The sequence below is a fragment of the Ischnura elegans genome, chromosome 11, assembly GCF_921293095.1.
Source record: "Ischnura elegans chromosome 11, ioIscEleg1.1, whole genome shotgun sequence".
NCBI classification, from domain to species: Eukaryota; Metazoa; Arthropoda; class Insecta; order Odonata; family Coenagrionidae; genus Ischnura; species Ischnura elegans.
The window spans coordinates 45,211,012-45,238,391 of record NC_060256.1 but is presented as its reverse complement, the minus strand read 5'-3'; the positions used below and the strand labels follow the sequence as shown (position 1 = coordinate 45,238,391).

At 37.0% G+C, this 27,380-nt stretch overlaps 1 protein-coding gene and 2 non-coding genes across 3 annotated transcripts in view; 1 reads left to right on the top strand and 2 right to left on the bottom strand.

The window, feature by feature from the left end:
* LOC124167628 (facilitated trehalose transporter Tret1-2 homolog) overlaps positions 1-27,380 on the top strand; it is a 551,764-nt gene that overhangs the window by 44,795 nt on the left and 479,589 nt on the right. The gene's annotated exons all lie outside the window — the stretch shown is intronic.
* Positions 2,125-2,197, bottom strand: Trnaa-agc. The gene has a single exon. It is a non-coding gene; the product is annotated as a tRNA-Ala (tRNA).
* Positions 6,715-6,787, bottom strand: Trnar-ccu. Its single transcript has one exon. It is a non-coding gene; the product is annotated as a tRNA-Arg (tRNA).

Sequence of the window (27,380 nt, the reverse complement as noted above, 5' to 3'; positions counted from 1 at the left end):
TGTAGTCTCTTTTTGTGCGGGGAAAAAATGACATCTTAAATCTGTAGGTTCTGATTTCTATTTCCCCAATCTTATCCATGTTAGCGGGTCTAGCATAATAATTAGGTTCTCTCAATATATCTAGCACAAATTTCTTCTTGTTTCGTCTACATCTACATTTACATAATACCCTGCGAGCCACCTCTAGGGTGTTTGGCAGGGGGTGATCAATCACCAGCATGCAGCATGCATTTGGACTCCCACATTCACACCACATCGTCCAAAAAACGTCCTGTATACTAACAAACTATACCACTATATGTTGTTAGAAATAATAATTAAATTAGGAAACATGCATTAATTTTTACATAGGTTAGTAGGCTGCACTACAAGTCATGCAGTCTATTTACGAGTTCTATTGCTGCCGTTATAATCTCTTATTGATCGTGGAAAAAATGACATTCGGAATCTGTCTGTTCTACAATCTATCTCGCTTATTTTATTTATATGATCTGATCTTCCGTAGTATGTTGGCGTCCGTAAGATATGGTTAACTTCGTCAGAAAAGAAACTGCTCTTGAATTTATCTAAAAGGTTTAGTCTATTTTTAAATCTACAGTCCGACAGAGATTAATTAGGTTCTCTCAGAATATCTAGCACAAATTTCTTCTTGTTTCGTCAGCGGCTTTCGGATTGTACTGCAAAAATCAATTAACTTCCATGTCCAGCGAGGAGCGCGGATGATTTTCAATTTATTGTGTGCGTTTGGCTTGATCCCTTCGATTGATTCTGAACTTGTTTGTTCCGCTCGCCGGCAGCGAGTTGACCATTAAGTGCACTCCCGCGGCTATAAATCCGGTGAATGAGAGCTCAAAGCACGCAGTCGCAATCAATGCATGATTTTACATCGCCGGACGCTCACGCTGGAGCAGCGAGAGAATATTTCCTCTTGACACTCTTTTGACCTCATAATCAGCGGCTCTACGTCCGTTATTCTCCCTCCGCCAATTTATAAAGTATTCGTACCGAGATCACGCAGAGAAAATTATTGTGCACCATGAATAGGAGACGCACTCTAGCCTTCGATAAACTACACATTAAAAATGTTTAACGCCCGCATATCTTAATGTCATTAAGTTTGAAATACATCTACGTCTTCGAGGTACCGTGCATGCCATCACTAGGGTGTGTGGCACGGGGTGACTGCACACTCCACACCAGGAATGCAGCAATGTGTGTGGGGCAGGAGATGAGTTTTCGCCGCTTACGTTGAATGTTGTATAATATAATCTTCATCTACATACCCTGTGAGACAACCTTTCAACAAAGACCTTGAAAATGTCGCAATGTGTTTAAACCATGGTCGGTAGTTGAGTTTTGGAATTAAAAAGTGTGGCACGCAGGGTATTGTGTAGATGTAGATGAAAACATGTTGTTAGAAATTATAAGAAAATTGAGAAACATGCATTAAGGTATACATAAGTTAGTAGGCTACACTACAATTCATCTAATCTATTTGTGAGTTCTCACGCTGCCGTCATAATCGAGGAAAAAAGACATCGCACTTATTATGAATATTATGATTGCTCGCCAATGTACACATTTTACGCGTTATTTCTTATGTAGCGACCTGCTACGCGAACCAGTTGAAGGTGTTGTTGTACTGAAAAATATTATCTCTACGTTGGATAAGTGAAACCAAATTAATTTGAATTAAGAATAATTATTTCATCTGCATTCGGTCCGGTATACCTGGCTAGTTCTTGGCCCCACCAAAGTACCACTAACCTATATTTATTCTTGAATCGTTAAAAGTGTCATATAGGGAGTTTAAGTACTCCACCGTATTTTTATATTCTCCCAAGGAATGCCTAAAACTACGTTGAACAATGCAATAAATAAATACGCAGTATATTAATTTATATGTTCAGGCCACTGTCATAGTATGGATGAAATCGCTGTCCATTGGAGGAATTTCGTGGTATTTGTTGGCGAAATCTAGTCGTCAACGGAAAAAGAAATAAATTTTCTCCTCGCCATTGGTTTTGCTGAAATTAGGACATACCTGTCCTTCTAGCCGATTCCCAATAAATGTGGTAAGTTCAATAAAATCATAAAAATCGGAACTTGCAGTGGAGTAAAACTTGGAGGCGCCGGGTATCGATCCCGGTACCTCTCACATGCTAAGCGAGCGCTCTACCATCTGAGCTACGCCCCCACGTTGGAAGTTGAGGCAATCTCCTGTAACTTTTAAGAAGTTGGAAATATGGTGCTTTGTGTGAAGCCTCTGGACACTCGTCGGCAATTACTACTGCAAATGGTGAATTGTCTATTAAGTGGAGGAAAAATTAATATCTTAGGCAAAAGTCAATGCTCATTCTATTCCATTTCAAATGTCGTTATATCAGCTCAATGAATAAATTCATCGTTAGAATAAGAAAAATAATCAATCTCTTTTGCGCCCGTTATTTCATCAATTAATGAGAACGCTAATAGTGTATTTTCACGTTATATAATTATTTTATTTCTATTATATCTGAGGTGAGACGCACGCAAGAATATGGAATCATAAGCAATTTTATCTCAACTTAATTAGAGTTATTAATTTGCAATCCGTAAAACGTATGTTTTAAAATAATTTTCCATAGCATAGCTTGTGTTCATCTTTCGCAGCGAAATAATTCCTTCAATAAATAATCGGTGTTTTTATTCTTTTTCTTCCTTCGGCCAGTTTCGCTGTACTATCTGAGAATTCGCCCTTTTCTTCACACTATCAAGTCCGTATGTTCGCTCCATATATCCGAACGTCTTGCTGTCATGGCATCGATTCCTTTCCTGTTATAGATTTCTTGGGTACCAGCCGACCATAAATTCAGTCGTTAAGCGGAGGTACCCCATAAAATCGATCGTTATAAGGAGGGATATAATTGACGATGCCGTCAAAATATTTCGCCCGAGTAGCCATCGTAAAAGCCAATTTAAGTGAGGTTGGAGATGAGGAATATACAATAAAGGAAGTTATAATGAACCGACAGCAAAAAAGTTAACAACTTCTTTTTTATACACGTGTATTCATTCTTTCAAAAATTTTGTCGAGTATAAAATTGCTCTGTGATTAAAATCTAGTTGTTACGAGGACAGTAGGTATACCCAAGCTCTGGAGTTGAAATGATGCTGAAATGTTTTCAGCTAACATATTTCTGATAGAGAATGCAGGGATGTCTTATTCGAAAGAGAAGATAAGCGATAAATGTAACACCTTAGTTTTTTTAACACTTTTTAGTCTCAATCTGATAATGATCTAAGTGGAAATACTTTTTGGGTGTGATAATGACGTCGAGATCCGCGTTTGGCTTTAGGTTTTCCATGATTTATGTGCGTGCGAAAATTTTCTTCCTTTATAAGGTCATGCGAAGGTGTAAGGCTTGAATAAAGATGGCTGATTTTTCTGAAGCTAAGGCTGTATTGCTCGAAGTTTTACTTAGTAAGTTAGCTTAAGGGTGAAATGTTTCTGTTGCAAATCCGAGAAAACTCGAAAATAACCTTTGTACCATAAAATTGTGGTGGCTTTCATGGTACCTCGTAGTAGATGTAATAAGAAACGCACTCGCTTGCCGGACACTGGCCAAGCACACAGGATAGCGACACACAGTCAAACCAGGGAGTTGGTGAATGTTGAGGACACGTACCTTGCAAATAAAACTACTAAGCAGTGATATAATACGAAAAGTTAGCGTAGAAAGTGATTCATGCACGAGTTATAACATACTAAGAAATGCATGCAGCTTGCTAGTATTGAGAAATAGAGCAAGTTGTTAACTGTAGAAGCTGAACCTATTTGACCAAGTCCGAGTCGAGCTATCATAGAGCTAAACTATCGCAGGTATTATGGTCCCTTATTGTACGCGGAAAAAACGATCTCATATCTACCGGTTCTGCAATCTATTTCCCTGATCTCATCCTTGCAATCGTTTCCACGGTTTCCACCATAACAATTAGGCTCTCTCAAAATATCTTGAAAATCAGGAATAAAATTGGAATCTCTGTAAGAGCTGCCAAGCATGTTATTTACGAAGCACGTTGCTTTCATTGAGGTATTTTTATTTTCATCGAATTTGATCTTTCTGTCTCGTACTCGATCTTTCTCCCCAAGTACTCGCAGCGCATAACTCGAGGTTTGGACTGATGCTCTTACAACATTGAGCGGCACTTAAGACTTTCGCGGGAATGGGCGACGTGACGTCGGCGAGGAATCTTGATAGGGTAAATTTGCCAGAGTCGCCGAACTTTGCCCTCCTGTCTGAGCGCCACGACGCGGTGGTCGTCATGTGTTGGTCGTCATAGGCGGAGAGTGAAGCGCTTGGCGATTCATAAAAATATTTGACGCACTAATTTTGAAAGCATGTTCCTCATTACCTTTAGACTCTTTTGTTAGACTCAATAATGATCTATCGTGGAATAAACATATTCGGGAAATAACCGGTCAAGCTAATCGAGCTAATTGTAAAATGGGTTTTGTTAAAAGAATATTAGGAAAGTGCGACGACAAAGTGAGAAAAATTAGCTACTTTTCCCTCGTTAGACCCCATTTAGAATACACTGCCAGTGTTTGGGACCCTCATGAAATAGGCTTAATAAGAGGGTTCGAACGCATTCAAAGAATAACTGCCAGTTACGTCAAAAGTCGTTACTATAGTCTTGCTATTGTAGCTGATCTCGTAGATGAACTCGGATGGGAGTCTCTGTCAGACCGTAGATTGAATAGTAGACTAAACCTTTTAGATAAATTCAAGAGCAGTGCCTTTTCTAATGAAGTTAGCCATATCTTACGGACGTCAACATACTTCGGAAGATCAGATCATATAAATAAAATAGGAGAGATAAATTGTAGAACAGATAGATTCAGGATGTCTTTTTTCCACGATCAATAAGAGATTATAACGGCAGCGATAGAACTCATAAACAGATTAGATGACTTGTAGTGTAGCCTACTACCTTATCTAAAACTTAATGCATGTTTCCTAATTTTATTATTATTTCTAACAGGATATGGTAGTATATTTGTTAGTATGCGGGACGTTTTTTGGACTGTGTGGTGTGCATGTGGGAGTACAATTGCATACTGCATGCTGGTGATTGATCACCCCCTGCCAAACACCCTAGAGGTGGCTCGCAGGGTATTATGTTGATGTAGGGAAGACTTGTATATTTATAGCACAAATATGATCAGCAGTGGGTAACGGGTTTTAACTTCGAAAAAGTCACAATTAATCAAAATCTCACCCTGTGTGGCACGGATTGAATTTTAAATGTAGGTTATCGAGGGCTTAAATGTAGAAATCATTGCATGTTTTTATTTTTTCATTGCTGCAAACCTTGCATGGATTTAATACATGAATATCCAACCGTTGGAAGTTTTTATTTTGCAATAATAGGCGGACATTAGTCGTTATTTGGTATAATATTATTTGTGAACATGCGGTATACATATGGGGGTCGTCTTACATATTGCATGGTGTTCATTGGTCACCCTCTGCCAAGCACCCAAGAGGTGGGTCACAGGTTGTTTTGTTGATGTTGATCATATGGCCGTGGATTAGCCTACGGAGAGCTCTAACCTCACCAAACCAAATCCTTCATCGAAGTTTATTTTAACATTCAATGTTTTCTTTCCGTATCAATCGTAGATGTAGATTGTAGATACAAAGCGCGTGTTTACAAATACAAAACAAAAAACAGCAATGTTTCATAGAGAAAAATTTTCAGGGTGTATGTCATTCACATTAAAAAAATACGTGTTTAAATGTAGAAAACCTTAGTAAAAGAATCGCCTCAATTTTTTAGCGCAGACTCTTCTCCATAATAAGGCATTGATGTTAAATACAGAAATAACACCAAATATAACATACTCGTTCTTTGAATAATTTTTCAAGCACTTGCCCTTGTTCCGACGGATTTAGACTGGAATTACTCAATTTTGAAAAAGGTGCAATGAGAATGTTGTTGTAAATGTAAAAATTTTCTTACATACGGTAATATGTTTCGATGAATCGACAGATAAGCACTAAAACACGAGGATGATTAATATATAATCTACCGACTGGTAGTAAACTACCATGTATCTCTATGCTGATTTTTAGAGAGTCCTAAATGAAGCTAAGAAACTTTGAAAACGTTTACGTACTTGTCAACAGCGGCCAATATCTGATTAACGCGTTATTACAACAATAATTATATCTCAAGCAGTAAGCTGATATTCCTGCTTCGTATATTGCCTTGCGTTTTAAATCCTTACATCGATAGAGATACGGTAATATGTAAGCCATTCACAAAAAACGCATTCATTGAAACTGTTCTCTCTAACTTACATAAACTCGGAATCCCACACAATTACTTGAATATAACGTATAACGCAATACGGGATATTATTTAAATTTCAATTGTTGTATTAAAAATTTTGCCTGCAAATAATATCAGTTATATTTAATGTATTATTTCGTCGAATACCGTTTGGATGATAGACTTCCCTTTCACATACGAACTTATTTTAATTTTAATTAAGCGCTATCGCGGTACAAAATAAAAAAAGTTGAATCTTTTACAGCATTAGAGAATAGCTAATTTGAAAGTAATTACTTTGTAACTCAATGGCTGTGTGAGTGATAGATAGTCCGATTAATAAGTAGTGTAGTCTCTTCTCCAACTATCAGTTATAATACCAGAAGAAAAAAAATTTACCCCAGGGGGGACTCGAACCCCCAATCCCCGGTTTAGGAGACCGATGCCTTATCCATTAGGCCACTGGGGCTGTTGTAGTAGGTTGTGTTCTTGCATGAAATCCTATGATGGTGCGTTATGAAATGCCTCGTCGAGAACTTTTCCCGTTATCGCTTTTACTTTCCTCTCATTCACGGCCGGTTTTATAATGTCTAGCTAAGTTTTTTCTGATTATAAAAATCTATGTTAGATATGTCCTCCACTTAAGGTCGGTCGCCTTTCAAGCAAATCGTTATCCTGAACTACTTTTCATTACTTTTAGTTTCAATTCTTTTTAAGCTAAGGTAACCACTGTATCATGTTCCGGTTAACGCTAACTAGACATTTAAAACCGGCCTTTAGTGTTTCGATTCGTAGATTGAATTGAGGGTATCATGTTGGCCTTGTGGGCAGTACTCTTTGTTAGCTGAGCTGTAGGATAGCTGAGTCTATGGCTTGCGATATACCTCGGGAAAGATGATATAGGCTATGCATGTATAGTTAATAACTTACTGCACCGTGTCCCTTTTTCATGTCGTTACCCTAACGCTTTCAACCTTTTTCGCGATCGTACAGTGTGTGGGTTTTCATCGAGTATAAGCTTGCGCATGAATGCATATAATAATTTTCATATTGACTATTTGCATAAAAAATATGATTCGTTCTTTCTGCCTAAGTAAGCTGAGCTGGCATCTGCATCTACATAATTCCCTACGAGCCACCGCAACGGTGTTTGGCAGGGGGTGATCAAACACCAGCATGTAACAGGACTTCAGTATACACACCTGACGGGCATAAAAATATTACGCACAGTAACAAAATTTGCATCTTCATTCATGCAGAGGTAAAACTTTCGAATTTTTATCAATTCCAACAGAAAATTGATGCAAGACTAGAACTATGGAAAAATAAAACCTGTAATGAGTCCTTCTAGCTAGTGACACCATTAATGTCTTAATCGAAACACCGTTGCTAAACTTAATAGTACGAGAAAAGAATTACATTTTCAATCTCTCTGTTATGCAGTCAAATTCATTATTTTCTTCTTATTATCACGTATATCATAGTACGATGGTATATTTAGAAACTTAAGCAAAAAAACGCAAATCTAAAAAAAGCATTTCTTTAATTAGATACCCCTGCAAAGCTTTCCTACCCTGACTGCGTGAAAGTCATTCCTTTTACTCTTACTCATTCGACGATCTTGTCAGTATTCATCTGATTAATAACACTGCCCTTATTTCAACCTCATAGTCACAGTCTGCTATTTCATTTGCTTTTAGTTGGTGAAGCTTCCAACGAACAGACCACGGACTGGTACCGTGCTAAGAAATATTTATTCCCATTACGTAGAAAATTTTTGAATTATTGATTTTTTAGTCTCAACCTAATGCCATAGAGTGCTTTTCGCGGGTTCATTCGTACTTTCAACACGGATTAAATCAAAAAATAGTTCTTCTGTTGGTTCGTTTTGGAAAAAAATATTTTTAATGTTTCTCGTGTTGCTGAGGGTTGAATAGAGAGTGTTCTCTCAATCGCGTTAATGGACTCTGCCTCGCTGATGCCTGATCACGGAGAAAGGGATCATTGCGAGGCTACGGTGCATTTCACTAATACGGCTTTGCGGCTACCAGTGAGGACGGAATTATTTGCTATAGGGATTGTGTTTGCCTATGTTCTCATTCATGAATAGGGCTCAATCAGATACATTGTTGCCCTATATTGTTGTCCATGTTCTCATTCATTCACAGTTGTTATATGCTCAATCGGACACATTGTTGTCCATTCTCTCAATAAATGGCGGTTTCTGGCGATTCCTTGTGGAATTTGCTGAAAATTTTGAATGAATAGCTTAAAATTTGTTTTTCCACAGTTTTTTTTTAAAACACATCCACGGTTTCGACGAGCAACGTTATCTTATGGTCCAAATTATGTCGTCACCAGAATATAACGTGAAACATTGAAACCATGGCCATGTTTTAATAAAATAATCCTGCGGAAAAACAAAGGTATTAATATATAATGCCATGTTCTCATTCGTACACCATTGTTATATGCACAATCCGACACATAGGTAATTTTCCCTAATTGCTGAGCATGTTCTTGCTCATACAAAGGTGTTTTATGCTCAGTCAGACAAATTATTTGTTTTACATGTTGTCATTCATGCACAGTTATATGCTTAATCCAACACATATTTGTCCTATATTTTTTTCCATGTTCTCATTCAAACACAGGTGTTCTTTGCTCTGTCAGACAAATTGTTGCCCATGTACAGGATTATATATCATCCATGCTCAGGATTTTTCCTCAATCAGACACATGGTCATATTTCTCGTTGATGCTAAAAATTCCTGTGTTCTAGGTATTTTTAAAGAAACTTTAGGAATGTCCTTATGGGAGACATTTTCCTATGTGATGGCAACCGAGAGTTTTTTTTACAGATTAATAAACACCATCGCTAGGGAATGCTCATTAAAGGAAATGGCGAAAAACTAAATTAATACATAAAACAAACAACTAGATTAATAAGGTTTTTTGAAGCTTCGCGACTATGGTATATGAGGCTTAATATAGAAGGGAGAGGGTGAATAAAATGAATTAAATGGTTAAATATAGCTATTCTTCAGCTACATATTTCACTGCAAACCACCTACAGAGGTGTTTGACAGGGAATGAACTATCAATAACATGCACTAGAGGATTGAAATTTCCTTCCACTAACATGCACTATGCAACATGCACGCTGCATATGATACGTAGTCCAATATATGATACTTAAAATAGGCAATATGTTTATGAATCTAAAGCATGCAAAACATGCTGTTAGAAATTCTTGGTGTTCACGTGACAATGTTTGTTCTTATGATCAATTGAAAAATATTTTTTGATTACTCGAAATATGATCGTGCGTGGACACCTTCAGAGGAAAATATTGTAGTTGACCACTTGATAAATTTCGCATGTAAATACTTTTCCCGCGAATAAATCCCAGTGGATAACATAAGCCTCTGGTGGAGGATGAAATTTTATCCCGGCTATGATGAATCCAATCACGGATTTTATCGTGATTATGTTACAAAAAGTAAAATTTACAGCATGATTTGCATCAAGAAGTGTTTGTGTAAATTATAATTACGGTATTAGCCAATATATATTTGGATTTTTTAGTGCTATGTAGTACACTAAAATTAATGTTCATATGACATTATAATAGGTCTCTGGACAAAATTTTAATATCCCTTCAAATACTAACTAAAAATCGTAAAATATAGTAAAATTGTCATAAAGGCCACTTTAACGCACTTATTTCACATATTTTCTTAAGAATTTACAAATGAAATGACCGAAACAGTTCCAAAAACACACCCACTTCAAAACGTAATTCCATTGGCCAGCCGGAAAGTGACGTCAGCTCATGCAATCGTGTGGGAAATCCAGTGGCGTTGCGCATTGTCACCAAATTTCTCGGTTTATTTAACGACTTTAAGTGAGGCTTTATTTCTTATATATCTTTCGGAAGTTTTATCGTAAAAAGCAAACGCCACGGAACCTGGTTTCACCAAGGCTGACACCGGAAACTTGCCGAAAATTACAACGGCAGCAATGTTTACTTACATAAGCAACAGAAATTGCTACATGCATGCTGAAAGCCGGGGAGTGATGATGCATAGCCATGGAAATATAATATCACCGGCTCTTGTAAAATACATATTAAATGTGTTTATGAAATTTAACAATGAAATTACATTTATTAGGGTCGGACGAGAAGATTACGCTGACGACGCCATTGGCAGTCTAAACCACAGTGTCTAAACATATGTTTAGACTGCCATTGGTTGCGTGCAAATTACGCACAATCAAAACGAATGTATCGTTCGAGCTCGTGTGTTCCCCGAGCACAACCTATTATGTGGAGGCACGAGTTTTTGAGGAGGACGGTGAGGTGGAAGTCGTTAACAGCCTTTCTTGCAATGATTGCATAGCTAGTTCTGAGAGCAGTTCAAGTATTATGTAAGTAGGGCTGGGCAAAATTTAAGTGCACAATACCTGTGACTTGGGAGTTTGAAATCTAAAACAGTATTTGAAATACTTTTTGAAAAAAAAAACATTTGTAAGCCGGCCGGTCGACAGGGGGCTTCGGTAATATTTTTACAACACCTTCCCTAGGTATTTCGCTGGAATCCTCATTCCATGGACAGGTGAAACTTATTTCAGTTCCAAAAAATGCCCTCAAAAAGCAATCCCCTCGAAATGGATAAAGCCAGCAAGTGAAAAAACTTTCCACTGGTGAAGATGAGTAGGTATAGGATTGTGTCAAATCTGATAAACAATGCGTTAATATTAGAATTAATTTTTTTCATTCATTCACATTCGTCGGCACTTTCTCACCTGAACCAATCTTCATTCTACGTCTTCGGTGACCGTATGAAAATATTTATTTGGAGCATTTCTAGTCGTATTTCTGCACTTAGGCACAATACAGTACTTGAAGCTATACGCTGCGACATATCGAGGAATAACTACGACACGAAAAATACGGCGTAATAACCACAATATCTCCACTGTAAACTACAATAATGTGCACGGTCAAGGTGGTTAAGAACAACACTATTGCATGAGCTGACGTCATTCGTTTTTCCTTGATGGCTTGTAAGACGTATTTTAAATGCTCATAATAAAAAAATAGATGACTTTACAGCCATATTGTTATAACTTTTAGCTTAATAATTACACCTACTTTTCAGAAACGTCTTTACCTACATAGGTGTTCAGAGACCTATTGTTATAAAATGATTATGACTAATCGAGCGATGATCATATAAAGTCACCTTTTAACGGAAATACCATAGTTGGCCTATTAATGAGTATTGGATTTTGATAGCTTTTCATAACGTTAATTTTTGTGGACAAAATTAGAATCTGGTAGTGATTTAATTTTTTCACAACTCTACGGAGCTGATGCGTGTTATTCAATCCGCGGACTTTGACGTGATTACCTTATGCAAAATCTACGTGATTTGCACAGGCACGAGCAGATGCGAAAAGATGTTGCCCTGGGAAAATAAATACTCTGTCCTAAATTTTCCATTCCGAACGAGGTGGTGTTTTGACTGTCACGGAATTTTTTTACCGGGAGAAAATAAAACCAGGAATTAGAGTGCTTCTCTGTTGGCAGTCATGCGCTGGCTTTCAACTTCTGTTTTCGGTCCAGCGGGAGATTCCGATTGAAAACTCTCCTGGAATAATCCGAACTAAATTAAAAGCACAGTTCTGGAATCTACGGGAAGCTGAATTCGACGCTACGGTAAACATGTGAAAAAAAAACGTGCTGCAGAAGTGACGTTCGGAAATTTACGTGTTTCATATCGGACTGCGCGGCTGATATTTCAATATGTATCTTAGTTTTGGCTCCTCATGCTCCCACGCTGTTTGCTAGAGTAAGAAGGAAATATTGTGGTTGTACTTGTTTGGTTAATAAGTAGAGCATACTGCCAGCGTCCCCGTGATATAAATTCCAGTGGACTATTCAAACTACAGGTCGGAGAATAAAAGTTGAATTACGTTTTGGCGAAATTCTCTTGGGCGTTTTATCCATCCTCCTGTTCCTCAGTACAGTACGTAAGTACGCATATGAATGTATGCAATTTTTTGAACAACAGAAAACTGATTTTGTTCCTACTATCTTTTTCCCCATTGAAATAATCTTTTGCTTTTTAAAAATCTATTTCCGCCCAGTGCACAGTCCAGGCCGAAAATAAAAAATCCGGGCAAAATTAAAAAATGGCTTTTTTTTTTAGTAAGAAATTTGAAATTTCGCATATTAACTCGGAAATAATTAAAATTTATGAAAATTTGCCTGATTTGACATGTTTCTTACCCGTTACTGAGATACAGAGGCTCAAACGTGAGCAAATTTCCATAAAAAATGCCCGTCTTCATTTTTCTCTGAAAATCTTCCAAATGAAGTGGATGTTACAACTGAAGGTGGATTCTTACGGAATAATTTACTATATAATCTGTTATTATGGTATTTTTTCTTCTGATTTCCGTAATATTAACGAATATCTTCGATAAATTCTTACCATGCAGTCACGAAAAGGCGGACACTGTTTTTTGACTAAATTTTACATTTAGTAAGTATCAAATGGGCTTTCGGCAAAGTCACGCAAAGTAACTTACATCAGAGCGTCATTTGAAGATTTATCGAGGTACATATGCAGTTAACTTTAAAATAAATCAACAAATATGTAGTTGAAGCTTAAAATAACTCATCCACTTACTAGTACATATTTTAAGTCGGTCGGAAAAACCCCACCGGCGGAACGAGACGGAAATTCAATTTGGATGCCCTTAGTCACTGTAAATTACATACAAGAATCGTAAAATTGAATACGAAATGGCGTTGTATTGGTTATTTTAACTTTCCTTAACCCAAAAATATGCTTTCCCCGAATAGGGTGGTTTCCTATTATTTTTTTATTGCCTAAATCGAAAGATATTCACGCTTTTAGAATTTTAAATGACGATATCTATTTTTCGCGATAAAATGAAAAGTGAAAAATTTCAAGCGCGCGAAAACGCGACGCGTAAGTATGAATGCCGGGAAATCTCTCCGCGTGGCGTATTTCTGGTTCCCGCTGCCGTCCTGTGAAGTGACCTTGAGGTGAGGCTTAGCGCTGATACGACGCAAGCTGCTAGCGGGTAGCTGAGTACCCTGCTGACTGGTAGCGCTTGGCTTAAATAAGGATTATTAATATCGGCCATCTGCCGCCGCCTGCTGCCGGCCTCGGTGGCGGTGGGGTCAAGTCCTCGCCTGCCAGTCCGTAGGTCGCGGGTTCGAATCCCGCCTGGGTAGGTGATTCCTAACCAGGGCATGCATGTTTGTGTTGTAAGTTGTTGTTGTTGAAAAACCCGTTATAAAGGCCGCAAAGTGCTGTTTACGGGGAAATGGGAAATACCTTATAAAACCAGAAAGACTTTCCGACCTTAGCCAGTTTTAATAAGTGATTATTAAGACATGTTTCCCTGAGCTCTGCGCCTCGTGCATGCATTGGTAACTTCAGACGACGTATAACTCCTATCTTCTCCTATAGAAACTAGGTCCCTGTGACGTCACGTGGAGTGGCATCGCATGGGCGCCTATCTGGCCCTTTTCAAATGAGGATAAAAATGGACCATTGCCATTCGTCGAAACCGGTATTTCAAAAAGCAAATAATTTGTGTATTATGAATACACTAATGGTGGGTAACGAATCGCAATCAATGCTTTTCGTTTTCTTTGATGAAGGAAACTACCCTATTACCCCGATAAATTGGGCCGTGCGATAATCGGGTCAGCTGCTTGCTTTGGAAATATATCTAAGAACGGAAACGGAATGAGGAATAAGTATAAGTTTTTTTCCAAATAATTGTTATAAAAAGCCATTCAAACGGGCACACATCGATAGTATTTGTGCAATACTTACATGAATGTATACAATCATTTTCTTACATACTGGAAAACCGATTTTGTTCCCGCAATCTTTTACTCCATTGAATTAATCTTGTTTTTCGTTTATTTAAGCTCTGTATCATAGGAGAAGACATTTCGGGGGAAAAATATCGTTGGTGGCATAAAAATAAACTTCGTGCAATGCATCAGGACAGTGAAGGAATGACTAAATGAAATTTTAATATGCTAAGTGTGGCAGTTCATTATTAGTTGGCGTTAGAACTAACAAATAGATTAGATAACTCGTTTTGTAGCCTACAAACTTATGTATACCTTAATGCATGTTTCTTAATTTCCTTTTTATTTATAACGGCATGTTTTATGTGTTCTATCTTTATTGGCAGAAAACTTTTAATGAGTAGTTTGCCTTTTCATGAATGTGGTAGTGTAACTTGTTAGCATGCGTAACGTTTTTTTGTACCGTGTGGTGTGCACGTGAGAATCGTACTGCATGCTGCATGGTGGTGATTGATCATCCCCTGTCAAACGCCCTAGAGGTGGCTCGCAGGGTATTAGTAGATGGAGATGTAGTTTTTAGTAGTGTGATAGATGGTATCTTGTACAAGTTAATTCTATCTTTAAAGTCTTTTAAAATAGATTAATTCTGTCATGTAAATTCCAGAGCGGTTTATTTTCCAACAAAGTTAGTCATATCTTACGAACGTCAGCGTATTACGGTAGATCAGAACATAAAAAAGTAAAAGAGATAGACTTAGATAGGTAGATTTAGAATGTGGTTTATTCCGCGGTCGATAAGAGACTGTAACCAAGGGCATACCCAGGATCAAAACTAGGGGGAGGCGGGCAAGCCATGGTTGTTCAAGTTGTAGGTAGGATTTAAGCATGGAAAAGGTGAATGAAATCAACATTTTAAGGAAACTGTGACAGCTCTTCATTAGTTTTTAAAATTGTTTACTTGAAAAAATATTATTTTCCTTAAAGACATTTGCGATTTTTGCTTTTAGGGGGAGCAGTTTCCCCCTCCTGCCCCTCGCTGGGTACGCCCATGACTATAACGGCAGCGTTAGAGCTCAGAAATAAGTTATTTGACTGGTAGTGTAGTTAACAAACCTGTGTATTCCTTAATACATGTTTCTGAAATATCCTAGGGTGTAGGCAGATTGTCCACATAAGTATGATGTGCATCATATGCAGCGTGCATGACGCGTGAAGCATGTTAGTGGAAGTAACATTTAATCCGTTGGTACATGTTGGTGATGGTAAAACCCCTGCCAAACACCTCTCTAGATGGATTGCTGGGTAATATGTAGATGTAGAAGTCTAGGTCTTACCACTTTTTACTGAATGCGATCTAATTTACATATGAAAAGTGTTGGGATGAAAAGCTGTTTCCCAGCCTTAAATTGAACATCCGCCTAGTGGAAAAGTCGAAAATTGATTTCACTCGCAAAGTCTGCACGTCCTCTACCAATGTTTATTAAATCCCTGCGGGAAGTGGTGGGCTAGAGTGGGAAAAATAAAAATAAAACGTTTCCGATAGCAGCGCCCGGAAATTCGATGGCGTGGCGGCTTTTCGGACACCGGAACCACTCCTATTCAGCGGCCACACGCCGACTAGCGATTACGGGAAAAGGCAGCCGGATTCGGTCGTGAATGAGATTATGGAATGGAAGTCTCAGGAAACGGTGGACGGTGGTGATAGCGTTTTTTCATCGCGGTGACTCAGGGCACGTAAGATTATTGGTTTGCTCTGTAAATCAAAGCCTTCATTCAAACTGAAATAAAAGGTAGTTGCACTCTTTCACAATTATTTTATACGTACGATGCGTTTTGGCTCACAGACACATAATCTGGTCTTGTATCAGATGTTATTGTATGTATGAAGAAGTTATATGATGTGACGTAAGAAGCGGTAATGAGAAAGAGTCGTAAACAATTAATTATATACAAATTCTTAATGTGATAAAGAACTTAACATCTGTTCATGGTGGAACAATCTGGTACAGGACAGAATGTCTTTTTTCCACCATCTATAAGAGATTATAATGGCAGCGTTTGAGCTCACAAATAAATTAGATGAGTTGTAGTGTAGCCTACTAACTTATATATACTTCAATGCATGTTTATGAATTTTATTATTTTCTAACACAGTGTAGTAGTGTAATTTGTGAGCATGCGTAACGTTTTTTGGTTGAGTCCAATAGCATGCTGCATGCCGGTACATAATACCCTACCAAGCACCCTAGAGGTGGCTCGCAGGGTATTATGTAGATGTAGAAGAACATATTATGTTTCTATGATGGTCTTGCACCAGATGATGGCTCTGTGAGACGAATCGCGTCGTACGAATACAATAATTGTGTAAAAGACCTACTACCTTTTGTTTTAATCCGTCGAACTTCCATTATATTTGGCTGTTGTCCTAACACCCCCTGCCAAACGCCTTTTAGGCGGCTTGCGGGGTAGTATGTAGATGTAGTTGTATATCACGCCTGAATCGGTTGAACCTTCATTCAAAGTTTTAATTGCCGAGATGGGATATCTACATGGGGAGAATGACGTCACTCAATATCAAAATGGCACTTTTAAAAATGAGTGCCAAATTTTACTTAAGCTTAGTACGTTATGTGCGCCTTCATTATTGACTATCGGATGACATCGAATACCATTTCAACCACTTTCGTATCTGCAATTATCTTGAAATAAATATTTTTGATCTAAAAATTGGAGAATTTCAATGAAACACCGTAGGTACTGTGTATAGTGATTTTAAAATTTATCGAGACGATTTAATTGAAACTAACTACTACTCTCTCAGCAATGACACTCGTGTAGGCTAAACTGAAAGGTGGGATTGATTGGCAATATTATTTGCTTACCCGGAGCCGTCCGTCTGTCTCTGTCTTGTGAATACTCCATCGTTGCTATTTCTTAGAGTACGAGGAAAGTATGTAATTTTAAATCTCTCTGTTTTGCAGTCTATTTACTTTATAAATTCCCATAACAAATCCAAACTCGGTTAAAACAATGGAAAAATAAAAACAGGCAACTAGTCATCCTAGCAAGTGAAGTAATTAATTTTATCAATCGAGGCACCGTTGCTATCCTTAACCCTTTCTAACCCAGAGCTGTTTCTGGGAGAAATCAAACTTCAAGATTTTTAATTTTGAAAACTTGAAAATTTTACACTCAGTGATAATTATCCTGGAGGATAAATATTTCGTCATTAAAAGTTACACTACAAAATAAAATTTGTTTTAGATATCTCCTAAATAGAGCTGAAAGTTTAAACATTTTTTATATTGCTTGGAAGCAACATTGGGTTATAAAGGGTTAATAGTAGGTACGAGGAAAGAATGACATTTTAAATCTCTTTGTTTTGCTATTTACTTTCTGCAGATAAATAATGAGATGTCTGTCCCCGCGCGGAACGGGGCGAATTCGGATCATGTAGAGGTCGGGGAGGTGACCTTAGAGACGTCTTTTCCGGTCGGCATCCCGGAAGGCATTATTGCATGATGAAGAAATGAAGGGTTGGGGGAAAGAATTCGCAGCAGAGGAGAACTCTTGCATGCTCTAGACGCTATAAAATCCTCCACGCGCTTCGAATCCCTATTTTTTTCACGTTAATTTTATATCTTCGCTTTTCCCTTTTATAATGTACTAGCAGGCCACCAGGCGTTGCTCGGGAAGGATAGCACCCAGAGAAGTGGGAAACACTGAAACTTGGAATTTATTAAATCAAAACTTGAAGCACGTACGCAGTAGAAGGGCTCCATATTAATAATGAAAGATACTTTGTTTCTTCCACAAGTTTTCACAAAACTTGTGGAGGAAACAAAGGAATCATGAACCTTACCTTTAGGTAAGGTACATAATTCCATGGAATTAAGTACCTTATAATGGAATACCACACAGCTAACAATGAGTTATTGAATAACTTTTTTGGTTTTTAAATTCCCTAAGTTCAATTTTAAATAGATTTTTTCAGCTGTATTGTATGATATACAAGGTTTGAAAAACTATTGGTATAAAAATCTATTTCTAATGAAATTTTTGATTTTCGAGGTTTTAAATCTAAAATGACGACATATAAACATCGAGTTCATATCGTTATATCGAAAAGATCGGTGAATTTCCTCAAAAACTGGTATTTCTAGCAAAACTTTTTTTATCAGTGCAGATTTTTCACACCCCTTTGTAAAAAAAAGGTCCCTTCTGTTCCATATACTTCCTCCTTCCAACTTGTAGACCCCGACCCATATAGCAGCGACCCCTCACACCATTCCGCAATCTCATTTCTACACGCCCTCTCCCACCCAGGTTTTTTTTCGCATTCCAGCTCCAGTGTCCTCCCTTACCCCCTGGAGTCCAGTAGCGCCAGAGGGGTCGAGTATGGAACAGCGCGCAGGGATTCGTAAAATACTCTTTCGCCCCTTCACCGGACCTACAATATTCCTCCGCCTGTCCAGTTCTCACTCCTCTGCACAGATGCCCCAAATCGGCGATTTTATTCTCGCATATAAAGAGGCGAGTGGATTTTTTCAGTGGGTTTTCAACTTTATTTTTTTACATTCACGTTAAAGGTTTTGCTCGCAGTTATTTCTCAAACCCTTCGATTGTGGCCCTGCGTGAAGAATCGTTATTTGGTCCATAAATTAAGTTTTTTTAAATTTAAATAGGCTTTTTAAACTTCTCATAATTAAGTTTTTTTTTTAAATTTCTCTTAACCTTCACGTTGAGTGCTGATTCAGTGTCTTTGAGAATAGCACTTGAAGAATTTTAAACGCAAAATTTTCGCTCGATCGCTCGCCCTATTTCTATTTCTATTTTTAAATTGTTAAAAAGTGCATTTAAAATTCTTCGAGACCTATACTGCAAGACACTGAATCAAAATTATTGGTTTCGCGAGATATTCTCCACAAACACAGCCAAAGCACAAACAAAGAAAAATATAATTTTATTCTCAGAAATATTTGGAATGAAATTACGAAGAAATTTTTCTCGTCAAATACGAATGATTAATTGGCCAGTTAGTTGATAACGCAGTATAGTTGTGTGTCAACTTACCCAAATTATGTCATATGCGCGCGTATGAAGAGGCGAGTGGATATTTCCAGTGGGTTTCCGAAAAAAAGTTTTGATATGCACGTTAAAGATTATGGAGGCAGTTATTTCCCAAACCCTTCGGTTGTGGTCCCGCATGAAGGATCATTATTGGTTCCATAAATTGAGATTTTTTCTGCCTCTTGAACTCTATGTTTAAATTAATTTTATGAAAAATAGAGATGGCAATTTTACACTTATTTATTTACATAGTTATTTAATTTGTACTTGAGAATGACCCGACTGTCAATACGCGTCGTACATAACATTAAATAAAGTTTTGGAAAAATTTCCATCTCCCTTTTTCATGAAATCAGGGTATCATTCCATTGCATCTCGCCCGTCAGCTACAACTCCATATCCTATGTAGATTCAGTATCTAAGAGTAAAGATCTTGAAGAAATTCATTGCAGATTTGTGACAACCACCTTCATCAGGGCTATGAATGAATATTAGTACATAATTTTAATATTTTGGTTTAATAAGCCTAATACCCACGCGTTTTTATTCTAGTCATGAAAAGCTTATTTTTTACTATTCAGTGCGTTTTATACTATTTTTGAAAAAAAGCGTAATAAAGTTTAAAAGTATATTTCCCTATAGAAATTTCTAGCCGATCTTACAATAGAAAGTGGATTAAAAATCAAAAAAGTGAAAATCAAGTCAAAAAAAGCGCGTAAAAAGTAAAAACTTTGTATCATCAGTGAAATTTTTATTCATTCTGCACTACACGTTTCTCCACACGGTGGCATACGCATATATCTATGCCTCAATCAGATCCATCGAATTCAGTGGCGAAGCTAGGATTTTGTAATGGGGGGGAGGGGGTTTACCGGAGATTTCGGGGCCCTTCAGGTGTGTAAAAAACACCCCAGGGCAAAGAGTATTCCGGGGGTCCTCCCCTGGGGAAAATGTTTGGATTTTTAATAATGAAAAATTTGATTTTTAGGGCTCAAAAACATTGTATATATATTATCGTTTTATTTATTGAGGCCATCTTCCTCGTTTTAGGCGCTTCTTATAAAGGCTCGAGGGCGGGGGGGTTGTATTAACCCGGAAATCCCCCCCGTTGCTACGCTACTGATCGAATTCATCAGTTTTTGAGTTCACCTCAGTGTTCAGAGGGGCAATAAATGAGATTTATTCATCAAAAATAAAATCAGACCAAAAGACTTTACGGAAATGATTAAAATACTCCAGGACTAGCCACGGTGATGACTTTACGGAGTCGCCCGCAATGCACAAATTGTGCGAAAAGTCCACAGGGAAAAAAAATCATTCTCCTGTACCGGGATTCGAACCCGAATCTCCCGATTTCCTGTTGAGAGCTTTAACCAGTTTGATTTACATAATTTTATTTCTTTTTTAAAAGTTATTCTCAAATACGTTTTTTTTCTTATAAATTTTCAGTAATTTCCCTTTTTTGCAACCAATGGAATCAATGAAAGGTCATTTTAGTAAATAGTACTGTAAACAATAAAAAAATAGAATAAAAGTGATTTTATAAATAATATTAATAAGAGGGGAGTTTTTAACATTTCTTTCTATGTATACGAGTATTTTTTTTCTTTTGTTTTCCCCTTTCTTCTAAGCCGGTGTTTCTTCCAGCTTTCTGACAATCCAGGGCCGTAGGGTCGTTGGGGCTCCAGAGAAGTCCGTTTCGCGGGGGTCTTGAATTATTTCATTGGGATATTTAGAGGCCGATAACAAAATTCCTCAGCCGTTACGGTTTAGAAACAGAAAAAAATGCGATAGCAATAAAAATGCCTCGAGCCATGATTAATGTCCGGAAAAACAAAGAACAGAGGGAGTTTTGTCACGCAACCGTAGAATTACAATATTATATAGATGGAATTTCCATTCGTATTTTTGAATCCGAAATATTCGTTTATCTCGTTGGAACAAAGCATATTTACATGGCCGATGAAATAAAAGAGCCGAATAATATTTCAAGCCACACCCTTTCACATTCCAAAGGGGTTTCACACATTAATCTTCGGAACGCATATGCTATTAAAAATATTGCTCCGATTTATTGGTGGAAAAAAGAGAATTAACGACGCCATTCGGATAGTTAAAAATTTCTTTTGTGGAATTTAAAATTGATGTTTCCACTTAAACGATTAACGCTTGAACGATTTCACTTTCAGGAAACTTAATCCAGCAAAATTGAGAGTTTAGACACTTCCTGCTATCATAATATTCTGTAGAGAACAATGAGCAGCATCAAAACATAGCAGGTGAATAAAGTTTTGTGGAACTAGCTAATTTTTATTCTTTCCTAATAGTCATGAAGGAGATCCATCAAGTTACGCCTAAAACCATTGCAATCTCAAGGCGGTTTCACAATGTTGTAACACTACCTAAATTACGTATCACTACTCACCTACTATTTATTTGGTTTCGTGTTATTTTAGGGTATAAAAACACACTTAATTATAAAACATACACAAAATATCACTTTTACACTTTTATATTCAGATTATCAAGAAATAAGACTAATTGGGTCCAATTTACAATCGATCATTATAACAAACAGATTGCATAACCTCCAATTATATTCCAATGGGCTTTTAACTCTTCCCCTTGTGTATTGGTTATAAATTCAAGTCTACTTATCGGGTTCACTGCTCGCCTCTCCACTCAAACACTGCCGGATAGTACAGTACTCCACAACTCCACTCTCTGCCTGATATCCTCCTCTGCGATCCGTCTCTCGATCACGCGTCCTTCCTTGTATCGGTTCTCTCTCTCTTTTGGGCGCCTCCTTTTCCTTTGCGTCCTCTCTTTTATTCTGCCGATCCTTTAAAACACGTCTTATACGTAGCTCTCTCAATTAGTGATGGGTCGATCATGAACGATTCGATCAAAAAGATTGAATCACTAGGTGAATCAAATGACTCATGATTCATTTCGTTAAACAAGTCGATCATCAATCATCAATCACTCCGACTTCCGGTTTCATATCAATCATCTCGGTTTCCGGTTTGATTCAAAATTTGGAACAACCGATGCATGAACATACGTATGTTCATGGACTGATGCTTAATCTCTTTTCGTCAGGGCAGAAATAGTTGTGATAAAATTAAATACTATGTTATGAAGAACTGAATACTTGTGTAATCTTTTTCTTAAATGTTTTCCAGCAGTTATCAGTATTAATAACACCAATACACGTAAAAGGAAAATATTAAGATGACTCCTGTAGGAGAACGTTAAGAAGTAGAAGTTAAAGCTGGTTATATTTTATTGTGCCGTTCATAAAATTATCCTGCAGATCAGATTCATGCATAGTGTGTGGTGTATTTTGTGTTATATTTTGATCAACTATAGTTAGAAATTATTTTATTAGTGTTAAGAAACTGTGGCAGTTTCGCCTTCCCAAATATTTTCATGACACTGCTTCCTTCATTTTTTCAATCTAATTTACTCATCTAGGAATTCACAATTAAAATAGTATATGAAATGATAATATGGATAGCAATCAGCGTTACCAATGCTCTTCGCAGATGAGGCAGTATTTATTCGATTATTCAAAGTGATTTATTACATCCATTGATTGAGTCTTTTCGATCTTGATTCCTTTTGAGTCTTTTCGATCATGATTCCTTTTGAGTCTTTTCAATCATGATTCCTTTGAGTCTTTTCGATCTTGATTCCTTTGAGTCTTTTCGATCTTGATTCATTTGAGTCTTTTCGATCATAATGATTGAATCAATTGATTGAATCATTTATGTGACTCGAGTCAAAATGATTGAATCACTAAAATGATCGACTTTGCCCATCACTACTCTCAATACAATGACCCCCCTTGTGTATTTTCTCTCCGCGTCCCTAACTACCCATTCTTGCCTCATCACTACCGTTGTTAATTTCAAATTATCTCAACAAACAACATGGTGGCGTGTTTACATTATGTTACAATGTCAAATTAACGTCAATATCTGTTCAAGAGTCTTTGAACAAGCTTTCTCAATTGGTTGTGACGTCATTCCCATCGTCATGACTGCGGACATTGTGTCTTGAATGTTCGCTGCGATCATTTAGTGGAACGAGAATGACAGAGAGCCATAGCAACGTATTTGTTTGCATCACAGATCATTAAAAAAAAATAGCCAAAAATTTACTTGTATTCTGTCTTGTTCGCGATAAAAAAGATTTTTACAATTTTATGTATTATTTTCTAAGATTTCTCAAAATAAACGATATAAATAATTGGCGAACGCGCTCATTATCGATTACGCGGTAGATAAACCGTGAGAAGCCAACTTCAGTGCCTCTTGAAAACCGATCATTGATTGAAGCCTTTAACGGTCGCATTATTCCGGAGACATGACTCCCGGCTTGCTTCCCTGCTATCCCGAAGTTCGCGGGATCGAAGTCCTAGAAGATGCCGTGGCGACATTGATTTTTGATAGGAAGCAATCGGACGGAAAAAACACGCGTGCAAACTGCTGGAATGATGGCTGAGAGGGAATGAGTGGTACAAGTGATTTACTGCGGCCGTAAAGAGCTTCTTGCGTGAAATTGCGACTCGCATTACCTGTAGGATGAAATAGGCGAATAAAATTAAAAAGGCACAAAGCAGTTTCTCAAAAGAGAATGCTTAACTTCTTTTTTAGTGCATTTTATTGCAGTTTTTGGGAGAAAACTTTTTAAAATCTTTTTTCGCCCTTAAAGTTGGTGGGATAAAAATTCAAGGCAGAGGTAAAAATTAAAATGAAAAATGAAGGAGATACAGTTACCGACAAAAATAATCATATCTATAAGGATTAAATATCTGGAAAAATCGTTTGCTTGAAAATTAAAGGAAGAAAACATAAAATTAAAATATTTTAATGGTTAAATCTGTTTCCCTTCACTTGGAGAATTATTCGTGAGTGTTGATAAGGGTGATTAGGAAAGAGGGTAAAAGAACCTGATAGCTGAGCTATGATTGTTGCTTTCGCTTAATTCTCCGAGCGAAGAAAAGCTTATTTTTTTACCTCTTTAGTGAATATTAATACTGCTTTTGGAAAAAGCGTGTTTGTTTTAAATCTTTTTATTTTGTTTACATTATCTATTTTTTAGTGGTGAATCGTCGTAATAAATCACGAAAGAACTGTTAAAGGAATTTCTGACAAAAAATTATAATATTACCACTATCTATTGCCAAAATTTAAACTATATTCCGTTGGGAAATCACTCAATTTTTTAGAGTCGAATGGAAATAAATTTCGAATGTCTGATAATTGATTATTGTAATGCCATCATAGCAAAGTGTTGAAGTTAATAGTAATTGTTTTAACGAAATGTTAATTTAAATCAACAAGGGAAAGTGTTGACGTTTATAAATAAGCAAAGGGTTGTCAAGGGTAAAAAGTTGTTGACAAGTTACCAGTGCAGATGAATAAATAAGCTAAAAGAGATAATAATTAAGAAGAATATTTGAGTTACATTACAAAGCAAGTGTGCAAAATTTTCATTCTGCAAAATTCACTCTGAAAGTTTGTATAATATTAGTTCAAGGCAGGAGGAAAAATGAAAAATGAGAGTGACACAATAATTACCAAAATAATCGTAGAGATAATACATAAGGCTCAAATATCTAGAAAAAAATAGCTTCAAAATTAAGGATTAAAAATAAATAAAAAACATTGTAGAATGCACTAAATTGTTAAATGTAAGCTTTTATTCGTACGGAGAATAAAATTTGGCTGAATACGTTTATTGGAAATGAGTAGTATTCAATTTGTCATTAATCATATGTTCGCGTCAAGATTAAAATTTTGACCCAATCTTCAATGACTGAGCATCAACTGACTGGTGAGTAAGGACTAGCATGCAATATTTATATCCTAAACCTAATCAGCAACCACGCTTTATTCTCCGAGAGATGTAAAGTTTATTTTTTACTCTTCAGTGCAATATATACTTACTGCCTTTGGAAAAAGCGCGTTTAAAAAATGTTTTTTCGTGTTATTTTATTTAAATAGATTAATAATATATTAATCCAAATTAGTAATAGCTTAATGTAGATATTTTATAGAAATGTCTGTAAAAATTTATAGCTAACGTCATTAATTGAGAAAATTTCAAATTATCTACATCTCTATAATACCCTGCGAGCCACCTCTGGGGTATTTGGCTGGGGTTCATCAATCACCAGCATGCAGCATGCAATTCGACTCCTACATGCACACCACACGGTAAAAAAACACCAGGCATACTAAAAAATTATACTACCACATGCTCTTAGGAATGATAATAAAATTCAGTAGCATACATTGAGTTATACATAAGTTAGTAGGCTACACTACAAGTCATCTAATATATTCTCTACTCCGCCATTATACTTTCTAAATGATCGTGGATAAAAAAGACATTCTGAATCCGTCTGTTCTACAGGGCGAGGGTTATTATTTTTCCATGCGTATATTTTCTGCCGATCCGACATTGGGAAGTGGTTTAAAATATAATTACAATATTCCACTGATGAAACAGACAAACAGACGGAACAAGTTGAGAAAAATCGTGTAAAAATAATCACGACTCAAGTGAAAAAATTTATCTCAGGAAAAATATAATTGCAATGCAATGAAAATTATTTTTTATATGTAAATTTTATCACTAAAATTTTACCCAATTTTTCATGAACCCTATGTCCGTAATGAGAGTATCATTTTGACCTGATCTTCAATGACAGAGCATCGATATCCAGCTGAAATGCTTATTACATCAAAATGAAACCCTAAAACGTATCAAACCAAAGCTAGGTTTATACGGGTAATGGTAGGTCCCACCCTAATTTTATCTGGATATCAGCTTCGAGGGTTATTTGTTATATCTGCTAGCAAAAATATCTGCACAGACATGTCAACTTACCGGGAAAGGAATCCGATGATGCTATCGATATTGGTTAATCATAAATCCATAAATATGTTGATGAGGAGACCATAGATTAAAAAAATAAACTCATGTGTTATTATATTTATTAAATCAGTCCGTCTATTGTGGAAGGTTACTAGGGAATTCCGCCGGTTCAGGTTCTCCATCCCCATCTCGGCCGACGTTTCGATGTAAGAGTTGTCCAACGTCCTGGACCGGTGGAATTCCCGAGTGACCTTCCACGATTCTATGCTTCGGGAAAGCCTGTGATCATAGTCCGTCTATCGATTTATTCTGTTACCTCTTGAAAATGACCTGAAAAGGACATAACCGGTAGAGTTTTTAATAAGTACAGTGTGGAATATGACAGTTTTTTTTATATCCATCATGTCACCATTCCACGAAGTGATCTCGCGAAACATCGATTTGGCGTCTTTGAAGATATCGTCTTTCCATTGGAAATAAAACTGCTAATATTACGAAAACGGAATATATTTCCATGCTAATGAGACATTTTTGTTTCTTGCTGGGATTCGTGATACGTGAGATATAGCTCCATAAAATCCTTTGTGGTCTCCAAACTGGCTAAAAATACGCTACATTATTTTGCGGTTAGCAAAATTTTCTCGGTACTTTCTGAGCTCATTTCACTCACCCGTCATCTCTGCGTCTGAAGTAACATGCGGACGTAGTCATTCGTCCTTTTTTTTCCATCGCGCGTACGTGGATAAGTTTTCAGCCTTGTCCTTCACCATGTTGCGCGTGGCAAGACGGTGGTGCTTGAAATGAAACACTTTTATTTTTTTAGTGGGATCAACAGAAGTTCAACCGCACTCTTTAGCGTGCTATGCTCAATGTTTTATACACTTTCCTTCGATCTTTCCATTGTTGGACGTTCTTCTTTTATTCTTTATTACTTTTTAAAATTATTTTTTATTTATAAATTATTTTTGCCATTTTCTGGCTTTGATTTGTTATTCCTTGTTTTCCTTTGTTACCTCTAAACCATTGGCGTGACTAGGAATATGCTTTGGGGGAGGGGATAGGATGGCCTGAAGTTGCGACCTCCCCCCCCCCCCAAGCAATTGGTGGTCCGGAAAATTTTTTGCGATATGACATGCCTGGAATTACATTTTACATGATTTTAGCACTAAAATTTAGCTTTAAGCAGATGCAGTTATTATGTGTCAAAACTAGACAAAAGTTTAAAATATTT